The 6219-nt window shown below is 37.2% G+C and overlaps 1 non-coding gene across 1 annotated transcript; it reads left to right on the top strand.

Moving 5' to 3' along the window:
• The first annotated feature begins 290 nt into the window (after nucleotides 1-290).
• LOC129684643 (small nucleolar RNA SNORA48) lies at nucleotides 291-432 on the top strand. Its single transcript, XR_008721373.1, has one exon. It is a non-coding gene; the product is annotated as a small nucleolar RNA SNORA48 (small nucleolar RNA).
• Nucleotides 433-6219: the final 5787 nt, after the last annotated feature.

The following is a 6219-nucleotide window of genomic DNA, read 5'->3' as shown; positions in this document are numbered from 1 at the left end:
AAGAGATAAAGATGATTCAATTATATCTGAAAGAAAATCTGACCCAATAATCCAAAGAAAGCCTCTATGGTCAGCTGTTCTGCTACTAAGTAAATAGAGATTGACAAAAAAAAAAAAAAAAAAAAAAAAAAAAAAAAAATCAGGGCTTAAAAGTATTGCATGAATTCTCTTATATGGCATTATCTATAATGCTTTTTGGGGGAAGGGGAGGCAGAAGTGAGGAAAGAAGAAAATAACCTGTAAATGTTTCAACTGTAAAGTGAATTTATGACTTTAAGAAAAGTTATAAGCCTCCCTGGCAATGGGTAGAGACACCTTGTTGGTGCTGGTGTTCTTCTATCAGCCAGGGATGGAGCAGATGGCAGTCCTCTGTTCAGCTTAACTTGATGCCTGGCTTGGTGGCCAAAGCTTTTTTATTCAAAGGACACATAAAAATCAAATCAAGTCTAATCCAGGCAGCTGAAGCAAAGGAGGAGGACAGAGACCTGAGGACCACCGTGCTACCCACAGAACTATGTTCTTGCCCATGGGACAGGTGGGGATAGGCACCTGCTTGTCACCACACTATGAAGCATAGAAGAAGGATGTCACCCAGGGGCCTGCCAGCTCCTGGCCAGTCTGCAATGGGAGCCACTACAATGTGCAAATATGTTGTGGACATATGGAAGATAAAGAGAGGTGGAGCAGCTTGAGTATTATAAGGAGAGATGGAACTGGAGACTCAAGGGTGGAGAGGTATAGCCTGTTGTGAGGGGCACATTTAAGGTACCGGGAAAAAGGACATATATAGTAATGGTTAGGTGTTTAAATATTCATGAAAAATATAAAAATATAAACTTTTGCATCTATGTATAAACTTCTGGTTTATAAGACACCTGAAAGATTGGCAAAATGATGGTTAATTTTACACCAATTTGAGTAGACCAAGAGATGTCTACATAAAATGCTATCTCAGGATGTGTCTATGGAAGGATTCATAGTTCATTAGCTCTGTCCTCTCTAAACTTGGTAAAGTGGACCAACATCTCCAATGTATATGGTCCTCACCCTGCCCGTCTTCCTCTCCAAAGACCTGAATACATGGAGTTGGAGAGAACTTCCTCTATTTTTCTGCCTCACTACTGAACTAGGACATTGTATTTCTTCTGCCCTCAGACCTGTATTTATGTCTCAGCTTTGTTGTTCAGTGTGCAGACAGCAGATCATGACATGTTCAGCATCCAGAATCCCACAACCAATCAGTCATTAAAAGTCTCTCTGAAGTATCTGCATCTAGCAAATACCCAATGTTTATCTACTCAATCACTTATTTATTATTTTACTTTGGTGAACTCCAAGTAAAATAATAGTAAAGAAAATGGTATTTCAGCCTGAAGACTGCTGATATGCTCATACTTAGAAGGATAAAATAGTGGAGAAATCCCAGTGATGGAGTTACAAAAATAACATAGTGCAATAATCAATGAAGACAAAAATGTCCAATGGGATTTCAGTTTTAGGAAAATTGTGGTGCCATGGAACTTGTGATAGGACATTCTGTTGCTACGATAAGGTACTCTGCCAAGTCAACTTAAGGAAGAAAGAGTTTACGTTGATTTACTATTTCAGAGGGATCGAGTCCATTACGATTGAGAAGGCACAACAAAACTCAGAGAAAGAATGGTGGCAGCAGTAGGCGGTGGTCGATCTCATCCTAACCACAAACAAAAAGGAGCGGGGGTGGGGGAGGAAACCTTCTCACTCAGTGACATACTCCATCCAGCAACCTGAGTAATGCTCTCAATTAGAAATCAAGTGTCCAAATACATGTGACTACTTGGGACATAAAACATTCAAACTACCCCAGTCCACCCCTTGTTCCCATAGGGCCATGACAACTACATGGTATTAATTTAATTTCATCTAACTTCAAATTTTGTCATAGCTTTTAACAGTCTCAGCACTATTCAAAAGTCTAAAACATTTCTCTTGCAATGATTGCACTCCCTAGATTCAGTCTAGTGACATGGCAGATGTCTCACAGCCCTGGTATCACCATCATATTGGTTTGAGGCCAGTGTGTTCTACAGAGCTATTCCAGGACATCCAAGGTTACACAGAGAAACCTTGTCTCAAAAACAAAGCAAAACAAAAAACAAACAAACTAACTAACTAAAGAACAATGGCTTCTTTGTAGCATGACTTGACTATAACTTTAAGCTTCCTATTGCTATGCTTCTCTCCAAAATTTACATTTTTCATTTTCTTCCTCACTTCTTACTCTTCCTGTGAGTAATCAATAATAACCATACCACAGACACAACCTTATGCTTTCTTGAAATTTCCTCCAACAAAAATCTAGTCTGTTACTTTTAAATTCACCTTTACATGGGATGCAGGTATTATGAAACCAGATTCTTTCTTGTCAGGTTGCTAATAGAGTTCTTGTTCCCTCTGATGTTTCATGAGTCAGGTATCTAATATTTTCACTATTACGAATTCTACTATCTTCTGGGTCCTACAAGGCTATTCTCTGTTTACACTAGTCGATGGTTTTGTCACATTAGAAATATAAGTCAAATGTAAATCCTTTATTTGAGTTTGTTCAGTGTTTTATCACAACATTAAAGTACAGAATTTGGTGCCAAGACTAAGACTACAAACCTTCAAAGCTTGCCGCAGTAAAATATTTCCGCACCAAAACTCTACCTTCTAAAAGTCCCATCTCTACGTCAAACAGTACCAACAAGTATTCAAGTACATGAGACAATGTCAGACATTTCTTATTCAAACTGCTACAGATGGCTCATTTTAATTGTCAACGTGGCACAATCTAGAGCCACCTAGGAAGAGGACATCAGTGAGGAATCTTCAAAGTCAAATAGTTCTGCGGTCAAATCTCTGGCGTGGTAAAGTGTCCTGAGTGCACCCCCTCCCCACACCTTTTTTTGTCTTGAGATCTTGGTAGTGTCCTTTTTATTTTATAGAACTTTCATAATCCTAATTGGCATCTTCCCCTGACCCATAAAACCTATGCTAGCATTCCAAGTGTTTAAACAAGCATGGTATTTTGAACCACATCTGGTTTTGCATCTGAAAGTACTTTTCATTATTTTTATCCAACTGAAACCATAAATGTTAGGGACAGAGAGAGACTCATGGACTTAATAAATGGACATAGTGTTGGATAACTGTATAGATGGAGAGCAAAAAAATCCCAACTAAATGAATGAAACTTTTTTTTACCAATATGTACTCTTAGAACAAAATCTTATTTTTAAAATAGAATAGATCTTACAAGGAGACAAAAACTGTTCTATGTACTTAACAAATGGGTTATTATTTAATTCTAAAACAAAACCATGCAGCAGATAACATTACTACCATCCTGCTTCATAGGCAAGAAGAATTATAAAGTTGAACAGAATAACATACCAAATAAGATTTTGTACTCATATAAATAGTCTACAACTCTGAACTTTCAGTAATTACACAGTTCTACATATCATGATATTGTTCATGGCCACCAAGATTAATGGCATATTCATGTCACCCATGAATAAAGCTAAAAACACTCAATAAACATGCCATTCTATGGGTTAAAGTAATTCTGTGGATATCCAACCACATGATATAGCATGGAATAGAAAGACTAATATATTTTACCTATTGCCTAAAGGCAAAACAGAAGTTTCTTGAAGGCTATATGCAATGTCATAAAAATTATTTTCTTTTCATAGTCCTTTTACACATATTTTTAGGCAATCATATGAAAGAATATCCTTCATGTAATAAGTCAACCAGCTACCTTTCAAACATTTGTAATAATGAAACTAGAAGATACACCTTAATGTTTCTTCTGTCATCTGGTGTCTCCCTACGGATTACAATAGACTAGCCCCATCATCAATAGCAAGGTTTCATGTCACGTTAACATTACAGTACTATTTGAGAAATCTAAACAATATTTATCTTTTCTCTAGAAAGATGCATAGACAACATAGAGAAAGGTGTTGTCCGAAATGTAACAGTCACCACCCAACTCAACCCAAGCCCAATAATGTACTCCTTCAGAGTCATAAACTACTACCGAACAGCTTTACTTCAAAGGAATTATAGAGTGCCTTTTTGAGTTAGTGACAACTAATAGGACCAATTGTTTATTTTGTATCCTCTTAACTTCTGCAAATGTTACTCATCATTGATGACTCCTGAAACAAATCATCCCACATGTACTTTATGATTTTCATAGAATAATTCACTATAAATCTATTTCTTAATTATTCTGTCTCCATGTCCTGTTCTATATGAAGTGGGAGAATAACATACAGACTAAGAAAACTATGTTTAAGATTTTTGGTGTGGCAATGTAACTAAACCTTTATCTTGTTGTATTTTGAGAAATAACAACTTAAATATCTTTAAAGTGGTTGCCAAAGAGCATATGGGAGGCTGAGGAGGTGGCTCAACAGGAAACAGTACCTCCAAAGCAAATGTGAGTATCAGGGTCTGTATACTCATCATCCAAATAAATGCCAATTTACTGTGGCAGCCTGCTTGCAATTCCGGCATATGGAAGCTGGAGATAGGGCATTTCCAAAGCAATCTGCCTAGCTAGACTAGCCCAGTAGGAGAACACTGGATTCAAGTGAGAGATCCTAGCTCACTATATAAGCTAGAGAGCAGTTGAGGAAGACATCAAATGTCAACCTTTGGCCTCCACACATACATGAATACACATACAACCATAAGCATGTGAGTCCATAAACATTCAAACATGCACATGGATACACAGATACACACACGTCACAAACATACAAATTCACAAAATAGCATTTAATTATACCCAGTGGACTTTTTCTTTCCTGAGTGTACCACCAATCATTTCTACCAGAGTCAGTTCCGGTTCCCTAGAGGGAGAGAGAGAGAGAGAGAGAGAGAGAGAGAGAGAGAGAGCACACTTGTTAGCTTTTCTGAAAATGAATGAGCTATGAGCATCTGTTTTCTAGTTGCTGGTCTGACAGAAACTTAGGAAGGAGATTTCTTTTTTGTTGTTGTTTTTATTTAATTATTTTTATATTTTTTTTCACAATTTCTTCATTATATGTCCTGATTGAAGGCCCCTCCCTCAACTCCCTCCAGTGCTACCCTCCTTCCTTCTTCCCCCTAAAGAGGGAGTTCTCCACTATTGTCATCTTCCCATAGCCTGTTAAGTCTCATCAGGAGTGCCTGGATCCTTTCCTCCATAGCCTGGCAAGGCTGCATTATCATGGGAGAATGATCAAAGAGCAGTCAACTGAATTCATGATAGAGGCAGCTCCTGCTGCCTCTAGGGTCTCCTCTGGTACCTCCACACTGAGACAGTCCTGTGAAGGCACAAGCATTTCAGTATCCTGAAGCATCTAAATTTTGTAACCTGCTTGGTTCCATGCTTTTTGTTTTTGTTTTTGTTTTTTTACATAATCATGTATCTGATTCTATTTATAAAGCCTCAAGTTAAGAAAATGTCTTTGGGGCTGAAAATATTGCTAAGTATTTAAAAGCATTTGTTGCTTTTGCAGATAGCCTGGGTTCAGTTTCAATCATCCACATAATGACTTACAACTGTCTGTAAGTCAGTTTCAAGGATCCGATGCCTACATCTGGCATCTACAATATCAAGGCATACCTTTGACGTAAATACACATGTGAACAAACGTTCATATTTATAAAATAAAATGAAATGAATCTTTTTAAAAAGAAAAACTATCCTATGCTATTTTAAAGTGAAAATGTGGTGGGATGGACTCACTATTGTATTCAGTTTCTGAACCTTCAAGGAATGGAGATGATATCACCTTCTATTACGTATATTCTTTCAGCTTACATTTGAGATAAATTTCTAAGCTTAGAGTACATATGCGCTTAGCTTAATTCTGTAAAAGGCTACTAAATATCTTCAGATTGTTTTCATCATAGAAATACACATCCAATAAAATGCTTTACTTCATTTTTCATTTCACAAGCTATTGGAAACACATAATGTTTGTTTTGTTTCGCTTTTCTTTGTTTTGTTTCAGCACAGGATCTTACATTATAGCTCAGGCTGCCTTTGAACATATAACCCAACCATCTAATCCATCATGTTATAAGTGTCAACATAAGTCACCCTGCCTGGTTGCCTTATGCAAGCAATTTTATTTTCCTTGAGGGCACCGGTTCTTCTGATCTACAATTAAAACTTAATGTCAAGTTGAATCT

This window comes from Psammomys obesus, unplaced genomic scaffold, assembly GCF_907164565.1.
Source record: "Psammomys obesus unplaced genomic scaffold, mPsaObe1.curated_primary_1811, whole genome shotgun sequence".
Lineage (NCBI taxonomy): Eukaryota > Metazoa > Chordata > Mammalia > Rodentia > Muridae > Psammomys > Psammomys obesus.
Note: the sequence above shows the minus strand (reverse complement) of the source record. Positions and strands in the feature narration are given on the sequence as shown.